The sequence below is a fragment of the Carlito syrichta genome, unplaced genomic scaffold, assembly GCF_000164805.1.
Source record: "Carlito syrichta isolate Samal-C Ts95f unplaced genomic scaffold, Tarsius_syrichta-2.0.1 Scaffold303983, whole genome shotgun sequence".
Classification (NCBI taxonomy): domain Eukaryota; kingdom Metazoa; phylum Chordata; class Mammalia; order Primates; family Tarsiidae; genus Carlito; species Carlito syrichta.
In genome coordinates, this window is record NW_007248079.1 from 1 (window position 1) to 12,644 (window position 12,644).

The following is a 12,644-nucleotide window of genomic DNA, read 5'->3' on the forward strand; positions in this document are numbered from 1 at the left end:
CCCAGTATGATAGTGTTAGAGTCAATATCTTTCTTTAGTTTTCAAGAAGTTGCTTTATGAAAGTTGGCGCACTATGTTGGGTGCATATATGTTTAGGATAGATATTTCTTGTTGATGGATTTAGCCTTTTATCATTATGTAGTGGCGTTCTGTATCTTTTTTGATTTTTAATAGCTTGAAGGGTATTTTGTCTGAAATTAAGATCACTACTCCTCCTTTCTTTTGTATTCCATTCGCCTGAAAGTTTGTTTCCCATTCTCTTACTTTGAGTCTGTGGGTGTCCTTTCTAGTGATGTGAGTCTCTTGAAGGCAATAGATTGTTGCCTGATGATATTTTATCCATTTTGCCATTCTATGTCTTTTCAGTGGTGCATTTAGTCCAGTCACATTTAGGCTAATAATTGAAATGCAAGAGTTGATCCCTTTCATAAGGTTCTTACAGAGTTGTTCCTGTTTATTTGTTGTCTTTCTTTGGGTTTTGGAGTTGGCTCATGTGTGTTTTTAATCTTTTGCCTGTACTCTTGTGAAGAATGCTATTGTTCTTTTTTCTTTTTCTTCTGTGTTCAGTACTTTCTTAAGTGTTTCTTGTAGAGGTGGTCTGGTGGCAGCGTAGGTTCTTAGGGATTGGATATCTGGAAAAGATTTCAATTCTCCCTCACTAATGAAGCTTAGTTTGGCTGGGTAGGTTATTCTTGGTTAAAATTGTTTCTCTTTTAGAACTTTGAAGATAGGGCTCCAGGCTCTCCTGGCCTGAAGGGTTTCTGTGGATAAATCTGCTGCTATTCTAATTGGTTTTCCCTGGTAGGTAGTCTGGCCTTTATCTCTTGCTGCCTTTAGGATTTTTCCTTTCATAGCTACTTTGTTTAGGCAAATTATTATGTGTCTGGGAGTTGGTCTTCTCATTTTTTGTCTTGCAGGGGTTCTCTGCATCTCTTGTGTATGATTTTTTTGCATCCTAATGAAATGAGGGAAGTTTTCTTGAATGATTTCATGAAATGTTTGTTCCAGTGTGGCTTCTGTTTCTCTTTCTGTCTCAGGAAGCCAAATTACTCTTAGGTTTGGTCTCTTGAAGTGATCATTCATCTCTTGCAGGTTTTGTTCTGTCTTTTTGAGCTTCTTTTCTATGCTTTTGACAGTTTGGGTTAGTACTGTGTTTTGGTCTTCGAGCTCTGAGATTCTTTCTTCAGCTTGGCTGATTCTGCTTTCCATGCTTATTAGTCTGTTGTTCATTTCCATCACAGTATTCTTTACTGCTGTCATTTCTGACATCAGCTCCTTCCTATTTTCCTCTTGTCTCGCCTCAATTTTTTTAATTCTCTCCATTAATGTCTTGATGTCTGGGTTTGTTGCATGTAACCTGTCATTATGGGGACTCTTCATTGTTTGTGTTCCAGAATCTGTTTTCTGAGTGTTTGATTTCCCAGGGGTCTGTGTAAGACTTATATTCTTCTTTTGGTTTTTCTTCATTTGTGTGGTTTTTCACCCTCCCTACTTTTTCCTTCCCTCCATGTCACCGTCTTCTTTAATTCTGTTATTCAGAGGTAAAGGGATTGGTTTTACTTCTGTTTGTTCAATCTCCTATTCTTTATGTATGTCCTCTTACTTTGTTCAATTCTGAAGTTGCACTGTAGGTTGGAGGTGGTCCTTTTTGCAGTTTTGAGATTTACTTAAGGGGAGAGGTGTGATTCAAAATCTGTCTGCAGGTCCTGGTATTCACTGACAGGTGTGTGGATAATGTGGAACCCACTTCCCACTGCCCTGGAATCTGTCCATGCAGTCGGGCTGTAGGTTTACTCCCTGAAATAAAATGTGGTTAGCAGAGGGGAGAGAATGGAGCAGATAGTGGGTTGAAGAGGACAGTGGAGAGATAGAGGAGTAAAGGGGGAAACAAACGAATGTGCCAACAAATAGAGAGAGACGCCTATACTGAAACAGATAAAAACAATAGACCACAGCTACAGATGAACCAACTCTCATACAAAAAAATAAAAAATAGAAATTAAACATATAATGATGCTAACATACAAGCTAACCAACCACCTTGTTAGTGTGCTGTTCCTCTATACAAAGATATGGTTTACAGAGAGAAGAGAAGAGAAGAAAAGGAAAAGGAAAAAAGGAAAAAGGGAACAATACAGTAGGAATAGAATTAAGTCATTAAACTAATAGAATCAATGAAGCACACTCTGAGACATTTCGTTTAAGTCCAATGTCCTTTCAGCTCTGATTTCTAGTTTTCTTTTCAAGCTGGTAAATTAGTTTGCAGCTATGGTCAGTTGCCCCTGATCTGCTATGAAGGACAGTTCAGATTAACCTCCTTTCAGCACTTTGGTCTATGTCTTTATCAAGCTTGTTTCTCCCGTTTCGGTGTTGTTATCTTGAATCGCCAGCAGGTGGTGCTATCTCAGCTGCTCGCCCCAGAAGGTGTGGGGCCGGACAGGAACAAGATGGCTGCCTCCCTCTGAGCAGGCAACAGGAGCCTTACGCTGGGGAGGGCAGGACAGTCTTGGACGCAGGAGAGGTGGCAGTGATCCCAGCAGATCTTCCCTGAAGGGGTTTGGTGTAGATCGCCTTGGCCCGGGTGGTGTGATGTGCTACCCATCACAGAGGCTGCGGCAGTGGTGGCGACGGCAGCAGCAGCGGGGGGAGGGGCTCTATTTTGCATATTTCGTTAGCTATTTCATTCCACCCTTTTAGTTGTACATGAGTCATAGGTATGGAATTATAATAGGTTTTTACAACCATAATTTTTAAAGAATTGATTCATTGTTTGATGAAATTGATAAACCAATTGAATATACAAGGCTTTATAAGCAAACCAAGGATAAGTGGACCAGCCAAACTGGTGATGAGAGTTGTCAACCAGGAGTTCTAGTTAAATAAGGATTGGAACCAAGATTTTTACTCTTGACTTGGATTTGATGAATCCAGGGTGGTATCCCATTAACTTTGAGCATTGTTGGAGTGTTAATGAAGATGATAAAGGGTCCCCTCCAGGCAGGAGTTAGTTGTTAAAGCAATTATCTCAACTTTTTGAGCCAAGGTATCTTTGAGTCTGTGACCAGATTATATCATGAGCTGTGGTTACAGTTGCACCAGCCTTGTGGACTCACTCTATTACCAGGCTGCTACCATCCATTAACAAGTCAGCATCAGCCTGACTTATGGGGGTGTCCTGGAGATCAGGTTGGCTAGCCTGGGTGATGTCCAACATGGCTTCACAGTCATTAATTGGAATTTCCAGATTATTGTTGGGCAGCAGAGTGGCCAGACTGAGACATTGAGTAGGAGAGAAAGTTAATCTAGGTTGTTCAAGTAAGAGGCTTTGATACTGGGTGATGTGAGTGTTTGACATCCAGTGACCAGAGGGTCCTCGGAGCAGAGTTTCAACAGCATGGGAACAGTTAAAGTCAGCTTCTGGCTGAAAGTCAATTTATCTTCTTTCTTAACTAGTATGGCTGTGGCTGCAGTGGCCCAGAGACAAGAGGGTCAGTCAGAAGCTACTGGGTCCAGTCTTTTTGACAAGTAAGCCACTGGTCTTCTTCAGGGTCCTAAGTTAAGTGAGGACACCTTTTGCAATTCCTCATTGTTTGTGAACAAACTAGTGGAAAGACTTGGTAACTGAAGGAAACCAAAGTGTAGGCTGACAGGGTCTTTGTGTTTTTGGCTTGTGTTTAGGGAACCAAGCCCTTTTTTTTTTTAAAATCTTGGAACAGATGTTATGTGGGGAGTAGACAACTGTTGTCACTATAGCAGGCTTTGAGTATCTCAGGCTCATAGACAATGGTCTCATCTGAAAGCTCTGCATTTTAGCCAAAGACAGGTGAGGGATGCAGCCTGCTACATAAAATATAGCTTGCCTTAAATACCCCAAGCTCGTATCCAAGGTCTTACTTAAAAACTCTACATCCTAGCCAGAGGCAGGCTGTAAAAAATACAGCCTGCTACACAAAACAGTGTCTTGTATGCCCACACATCTGGGTACACATAATACAGATAAAGTCTTAGCTACAATAAAGAAGTAGGTACAAAAAAATAAACACAAAACAGTTCACCTTCTAGTAACAAAATAATTCCACTGTGGCTTCCTCACAGACCTTGATTTGTTACTTTGTAATAAAGCAGAGCGGCATGATATCAATCACACCTAGCCCAGATACCTCAATCATGACTGTCCCGGATGCCTGGCCTGGATGCTGATGCTGCTTGTTTTTACAATAGACCCTCACATAGTTTTGCCCTAGTTTTGCCCTCTATAAGAGACATGCGAAACAATAAACTTGCTCTCACCTATTGAGGAGAGAGACCTCCCAATCCTGCTGTCTCTTGTCTTTCTTTCTCATTCTCTCCCCTCAACTCATGCCCTGATCACCAGAGGCTGGACCTTCGCAAGTGGCACCCGAACAGGGACCTGAGTACAGCATTGGCTGGAGAGGAAACTTCAAGGAGACCGGCTTTTCTTGAGCAGCATTCATTAAGTAGCCAAGGAGATAGATAATTGTTAGGAGTAAAACTTGGGACATTTACATTCTAAGGAAAACACTCTCTTTGTGCAGGGGTTAAAATCTATGTTGAAACCTAGAGGAACTAAGGTTACAGATAGACAGATAGATTTTTACAGTTTATAGAGGAAGTATGTCCTTGCTTTTCTGAGGCCAGGATGGTTAACTTGACTACTTGGGAAAGAGTGGGTAATTATTTGAAGAATTATCAAGTGCATGGTCCTGAAGCCGTGCCAGTAGATGCCTTTTCTCTATAGAATCTAGTAAGGGATTGCTTAGACCCCTCTCATAAACTTCATAAAACAGAGCAGATTCTTCCGTCACTGTGACACTCTCCCTTGGCCCTTGCCTTAGGGTCCATCAGACAGGAAGGATTTTTCCCCTGGAGATTTTCAGCAGAAATTGGATGAGGCTGCTGATATTTGTGGCCACCCAAGCCTCTGTGACCAAGTCTCCTGTGCCTCCTGACCCACCTAGAAAAGAGGCCAAGCCCTCCGCTCCTTCTTTATCTTCTGATATTTTTGCTCAACTTATAGATTTGCTTACTGTTTTAGCTAAAAAAGTGCTCAGTTTCAGAGGAGGAAGTGCCTTTGTGTCACACTTTGAATTCAAAAGAGGAAGTGCCTTCAATACCGGTATTTCATTCCTCAATTTCTAAAGAGGAGATCTCTCCCAGAGATTGTAAGGACCCCCTTGGGTCTCAGGGGCCCCTCAATTGGCGCTGACCAAAACCTTGCTCATGGATTCTAAATTCGAGCCTTCTCCTCTTTTGACTCCTGTCCAAACTCGACCATCCGATGTTGAGACATCTTGTGCATCTCTCCCCTTTACAAAAGTCTGCTCAGTCCACCTTACTGTGGGGAGATGATTTAAAAGGATTTCATGCCTATCTGATAAACACTACAGACTTTGATGAACAGGGAAGGGAGGTCCAAAATTTCTCTTAAGTCCCTGAAGGACCTTAAGACTGCTGTGACACAGTACAAAGCTACAACACCATTCACATTAACTATGCTGAAAACCATTTCACAAAAAGCTTTGACTTCCTCTGATTGACATGTGGTTACAAAGGCATGTTTGTTGGGTGGGGACTATCTGTTATAAAAGACAGATTTCTGAGATAATTACAAAAAACAAGCTGAGAGAAATAGAGGAGGTTATCTAGCTATGGTTAATTTGGACATACTTTTGGGTCAAAAAATATACTCCTCCCAAGAGACTCAGATCCTATATCCCCAAACTATATATGATCAGATCAGTAAAACAACATTGAAAACATGGTGCCGACTACCGTTGGCTAGAATTAAGACAAAACAACTTTCCAAAATATGTCAAAAACCTGATGAGCCCTACCAAGATTTTATATCTAGACTGTTACAGGCTGTGGGTCAATTGGTGATAGACAAAAAAACCAAAAACTCTTTTAATAAAACAATTGGTCTATAAAATGCCAATTCTGCCTGCCAAGCAGCCATTCATCCCTACCATAAAAAAAAAAATCTGTCAGATTATATTCACTTGTGTACTAACATTGGTCCTGCCTATATACCAAAAAAATGGCCATGGCTGCAACTCTACAAGATACTCCTCCTCATAAAATTTTTAATGTGATAAAATATGACAATAAGAAAACCCAAGACACTTGCTTCAATTGTGGACAAATGAGCCATTTCAGCAGGAAATGCCTCACTTGTAATCCCAATATATATTAATAATACTTCTTTATTGGGCCACCCCTCCACTAAGTCTATTACCCCACAATAGATTCATAAATTTTTTATAAAAGACAGTCCACCGAGATGCCCATTTATTTTTCACATTTATGACACCCACTCACCATAAAAAATAAAGACTATATACCAATTACTTCTATTTTTAAATATACTCATAAATTTATGCCTTAAGACATAAAACACCAAACTTAAATTAAAAAAATAAATAAATCATGTCTTCATATAGCCCACCATGGTCTCATACTACATCTTTTACTAAGAACCTACCTTCTAAAATTCACTTGTATTCCAAGACAACTTCATTTTTGTTTTCTCAGTTTCTGCCCTGACATAGATGTCATTATTCTGTGGCCACCTGACATCATATCCCCCCCACACTACAAAAGGGGTCATAGACTAGACTACTCCAAATCTACTAACTAAAACGAAATTACAACACAATAAAACCTCTGAAAAATAAATAAAAATGGTCCTTTCCACCTCAACGAGACACCCTCAACTTAATATTTAAAAACTTATGGTGACTTAGGGCCCATTCTCATCTCCCACCAGTCTAAATCCAACCAACCATCTTACAATAACTCCCATAAAATGTTTGCCTATATTCCCCCCATTATATTTTTATTAACAGGGCCCTAAATTATTACCATAAAATCCTCCTATTTTTCTTTAAAATGTTCTCATTATAATCTTACTAATTATTTTTCTCCTCATAATAAAAAATAACAAATTATAATATTACATCAGCCCTCTTTTGTTATAATGCCTATAAATATTTCTGGGCCATAATATCAAAACTATGACTGACAAGTACTTTCTCAAAAGTCCACCCTACTTAATCGCCAACAAAAATTTATTAGACTTCTAGTTGCCAATATTACTACATTAGTTACACTAATTACAACAACCACCACTTCAAAAATAACTTTAACTAAAAAAATACACACTGCTCAATACATAAACCACTTGACTAAAAACATTTCCACTACTCTATCCAACCAAAAAGCCGTTAACATTAAATTAGAGACAACTCAATACACTAAAAAAGTCCTGGTTCTTAGAGACCAGATTACTGCTCTAAAGACTCAGATTATATTGTGATGTCATACAAAATTTCAATAAATATATATAACCTCCAAGCCTTATAATAATTCTAAATAACATTAAAATCTAATTAAAAATCACTTATGAAAAATTTAGTCCTCTATTAATAATCTTTAAATATTACACAATTACAGCAAAATATTATAAATATTTCTACATTGAAATTACTTTTATTATCTACTAACACATTAATAATATTCTTAATAAAATAAATCATTTGATATCATCACATAACATATGTCTACAATATATTATTTAATAACATTAAAAATACTAATTTTAATTTTACTGTCTTATTTCCCAGTCTACATTCAAACAAAAAAACAAACCATCAAAAATCTCCAAATAAAGGTCCATAAACTACACTTTAAAAAAAAAAGGAAAGGAAGAGATGAAGGAAACCAGAGTGTAGGCTGACAGGGTCCTTGTGTTCTTGGCTTGTGATCAGGGAACCAAGCCTATGCTCCTTCATTTCGGAACAGATGTGATGTGGGGAGCAGACAAGCACAGCCACTGTCGTAGGCCTTGAGTACCCCAGGCTCATAGACAACAGTCTCACCTAAAAGCTCTGCATTCTAGCCATAGACAAGTAAGGGATGCAGCCTGCTATGTAAAATGTAGTGGGCCTTAATAACCTCAAGCTTGTAGACAAGATCTCACTTAAAAACGCTACATCCTAGCCAGAGGCAGGCTGTAAGAAATACAGTCTGCTACATAAGACAGTGTCTTGAATGCTGACACATCCAGGTACACATAATACAGATAAAGTTTTAGCTACAATAAAGCCCTAAATACAAAAAAATAAGCACGAAATAGCTCACCTTCTAATAACAACATAATTCCGCTGTGACTCCTTCACAGACCTTAACTTGCTACTTTATAATAAAACAGAACAGCGTGACATCAATCACGCCTGGCACAAATACCTCAATCATGCCTGACCCAGATGTCTGGCCTAAATACTAATACCACTTGTTTTTACAATAGTCCCTCACATAGTTTTACCCTAATTTTGCCCTATATAAAAGATATGCTAAACAATAAACTTGCTCTCACCTATTAAAAAAAGAGACCGCTCAATCCTGCTGTCTCTTGTCTTTCTTTCTCATTCCCTCCCCTCAACTCAGGCCCTGCTCACCAGAGGCTAGATCTTCACAGGTAACATCTGAGAGGGCTAGAACCAGGTCTTAAGTTAGAGCTTTTTTTAACTTGTTTCTTAGTAGCAATCTATTTTAGGGGCTGATTTCCTCCAGTGGCTGTGTACACCGTCTTGGCAATTTCAGCAAATCCTGGGATCCACAGCCACCAATACCCTGCTGCCCCCAGGAATTCCCATACCTGTTTCTTTGTGGTTAGCATGAGAATTTGAAGAATGATTTCTTTCTGGGCTGAGATCAGGGTTCCTTTATTCTTTTTTAGCCAATATTCCAGGTAGGAAACTTCAATTGAGCAGAGCTGTGCCTTTTTCTCTGACACACGGTAGCCCAAGTCTTGGAGGAGCTGTAACAGAGCCTTAGTACCTTTTAAACAAGTATCCAAGTCTGCAACTGCTAGGAAGAGATTATCTACATACTGGAGTAAAGTACATTCAGGGTTTAAGGCACAGAACCCTGACAAATTCTGTTGCAAAGCTTCCTCAAAAAGAGTTGGGGAGTTTTTGAAATCTTGTGGTAACTGGGTCCAAGTTAGCTGGTTGGTGTCCCCTGAGTCAGGATCTGTTCATTCAAACGTAAAAATAGGTTGGCATGACTGTAGGGTCACCAGTACAGAGCAGGACCAGAACTGACTTTGGTTCCTTTGTCTTTGGGGGTGAGGGCATTTTTTTTTTACCCAGTGACCCAGTTCTTTACAATAAGCACATTGATTCTTGGCTAATTCAATGCATCCAGTTTCCTTTTGTCTTTTCATAGTTTCTCTTTTTGTTTTACATGCTGGACTCAAGCCAGGTTGGGAGAACTGGATGGCAGCAACAAATATCTTTGTTTTCCATTTAGCTGCTCTGTCCATTTTCTTGTTTTCCTGTTTCTGTTCCTCATCATTTTGGTTATTAAAAACCTTCTGAACTACCTTAAGCAATTGAGAAATGCTTATTCCTGTGAAACTGTCAAGCCTCTGTAACTTTCTTCAGATGTCAGGAGCCTCCAGAACCTCTAAAGTCAAATTGATAGCCCAAGCATTCTTGGGTGCCTAGTGGTCAAACGGGGTATAGATATGGAATGTCTCCTGAAGACGTACAAGAAATGCCCCTAATGACTCTGTGGGACCCTAAATAATCTCTGTAGTTTTGGAAAGATTAATAGGTTTTCAGGCTGCTCCCTTCAAAACAGCTAATAGAATCTGGTGATAAGTTTTTAATGTTCTAGACTCTGCCGAAGTGTTAGAGTCCTAATCTGGGCAAGAAGAGGGAAAGTCCTCCTCTAACGTTTTCTGACTTTTTTTCTTTGTTCCAGCTGCTGAGGCCAGGATAGACTTTTTAGTCTCAGCTCTAATGCATTCTGGCTTTTCAGAAGTATATAGAGTTAAAAAGCTGCTGGCAATCATCCCAGGTAGGACAATGAGTGCACATGATTGATTTTATCAGGAAGGTTAAAAGCTATAATTTGGATTTTGGCAAGATTTTATTCTCTTGAGAAACAGGTAAAACAAGTTTCCCTTGAAGAGCTAGCCAGAGGCCTTTTTATATAGCACCCTGTTGTTTTAATTTAGAAACTCTGTCTCTGTATAGTGTGGTTTATGGGAAGGGTCCTAAGTCTTAACAAAAATATTTTTAGCCGTGGAGGGGAGATTGGGACTAAATTTAACCATTGGTCAATATAGGGAAACTGATCCAGGTGACCAGGAGTCCCTGTGATGACCTTCCAAACAGACTTAGTAACATGAACATTTAAAGACCCTTTAGAGGGTTAAACAACATTAGATGCAGGCCAATCTATTTTGTAGAGGGTCCGGAGTCTGTCTTTTGAAAGGCAGACTCCATAGTCCTCAGCAAATACAACAGAGGAATTTTTCAATATACAGTCTGGAGGACTGACAGGTTGTGAATTCTGTGAACCTATAACAAACAATGAGTAAACAACAAGCAAACAGTGAAAATACACAGTTAAAATATAGTAACAGACAGGGTGCATCTGGACTGAGTCAAGAGTTATGGATCCCTGGAACAACCTCAGGGCAGAAAACCCAAGGACTCTATTAAGCCGTCATGGCCTAATGAATAGTGTCCAAAGGGTGACCTCGTCAGGCCATGACTTCCTTAAACAGAATTGTGGCCATAAACAAAACAAAACAGATTATTACTGGTAAACAGAACAAATTCTTACCTCCTAGGAGAATGCAGACAGACTCAGGAATTTTTGAGGTGGGAGGAAATCAGTGGTCATTCCTTTTCCTTCTGAGCCAGATGAGACGTTGTGGGGCCCTGGAATAATTCAGGGGGCACCTCTCCTGTAACTACTCCATCAAGCTGTGGAGAGCTGAAGCAAGGTCACCTCCCAAAGTTGGCACCATTCTCACTGGACCTCCAAATGTTATAGCTGAACCATGAGAAAGAGAATCACTAGCATAGTGGGTTTGAATTTTGAGTCCTTTAATAGCATGCAGTCAAGAATAGACTCACGCCAAGAAAGCTCTCGACCCTGAGTAGAATCAACAAGAAGTTTATAAAGGCAAAATCTGCTAGTGTGCGGCAAGAAGTTTATAAAGGCAAAAAATTCAAGCAGGCTACATAGCAGGAAGTGAGGGTACAAGGAACTAAAAGCAAAAGGAACAATTTCTTGAATATCAGTTAACAAGGCATACAATTACATGGAACTTATGGCCAGGGAGTTTTTAAATGGTCAGGAAGAATGGTCAGCATGAACAATTCAGGGAGCAAGGCTGTGGGTCTGTGGTCATGGGAATGTTACAACAACCACACTTACACATTGGGGGGGTCATTTTTAGGTCAGGCAGACAGCTAAGATGGAGGATTTTAACAAAATGGAGTTATTGCAAGCAAGTTATTGCTCTTATTTTACACATTTCATTAGCTATTTCAGTCTATCTTAACTCTTACAGTATGGGCACTTGGAGATTTGACAGGAATTGGTTGCCAGCTCCAATTTCCATAAAGGTAGCTCCTGCATTCTCTAAAGTTCTTATATTTTGAGGTTTTACATTTAGGTCTTTGATCCATTTAGAGTTGATTTTTACCTGTGGTGATAGGTAGAGATCTTGTTTTACTCATCTGCATGTGGTCAGCCAGTTTTCCTATCACCATTTACTAAATAGGTTCTCCTTTCCCCAGTCATTGGTGGTGGAGGCTTTATCGAAGATGAGTTAGTTGATAAATTGAGATTTTGCTTCTGGAATTTCTAGCCTGTACCATTGGTCTATATGCCTATCCTTGTACCAATGCCAGGCTGTTTTGATTACTGTAACTTTATAATAGAGTTTAAACTTTGGGAGTGTGATAGCTCCTGCTTTACTTTTTTTGCTGAGAATTGTTTTGGCAATTTATGTTCATTTATGTTTCCATATGAATTTCTGTACTGTCATTTCCAGGTCTGAGAAGAATGCAGTTGGCAATTTAATGAGTATTGCACTAAATCTGTAGATTGTCTTGGATAGAATGGAAATCTTAACAATGTTGATTCTTCCAATCCATGAGCATGGAATATTTACCATTTGTTTGTGTCATCTTTGATTTATTTGAGCAGTGTTGTATAGTTTTCATTGTAAAGTTCTTTCACATCTCCGGTTAGGATGATGCCAAGGTACTTGATTTTTTTTGTGTGTGGCTATTGTGAATAGGATTGTGCTTTTTATTTGGGTTTCTGTTTGTTGATTGGTGGTGAATAGAAATGTGACTGTCTTTTGCATATTTGTTTCATGCCCTGAGACTTTGCCAAAGTCCTTTATCAGTGAAAGGAAGTTTCAGACAGATTCTCTTGTGTTATCAAGGTACGGAAGCATGTCATCTGCAAAGAGGGATAACTTGATTTAATCTTTTCCCATTTGGCTACTCCTGATCTCCTTCTCTTGTATGATTGCTCTAACTTGAACTTCCAAAACTACGTAGAAAAGGAGGTGTGAAAGTGGGCATCCTTGTCTTGTACCTGTTTTCAGGAGAAGAGGGTTCCAATTTCTGTCTGTTTAGCAGTATGATAACTTTGGGCTTCTTACAGATGGATCTTCCTATTTTGAGGTAAGTTCCATCTATGTCTAGATATTAGAGGGTTTTATCAAGAAGGTGTGCTGGATTTTTTTTCAAAAGATTTTTCCAGGTCTAATGATACAGTCTTTTTTTTTTTTTTTTTTTTTTTTT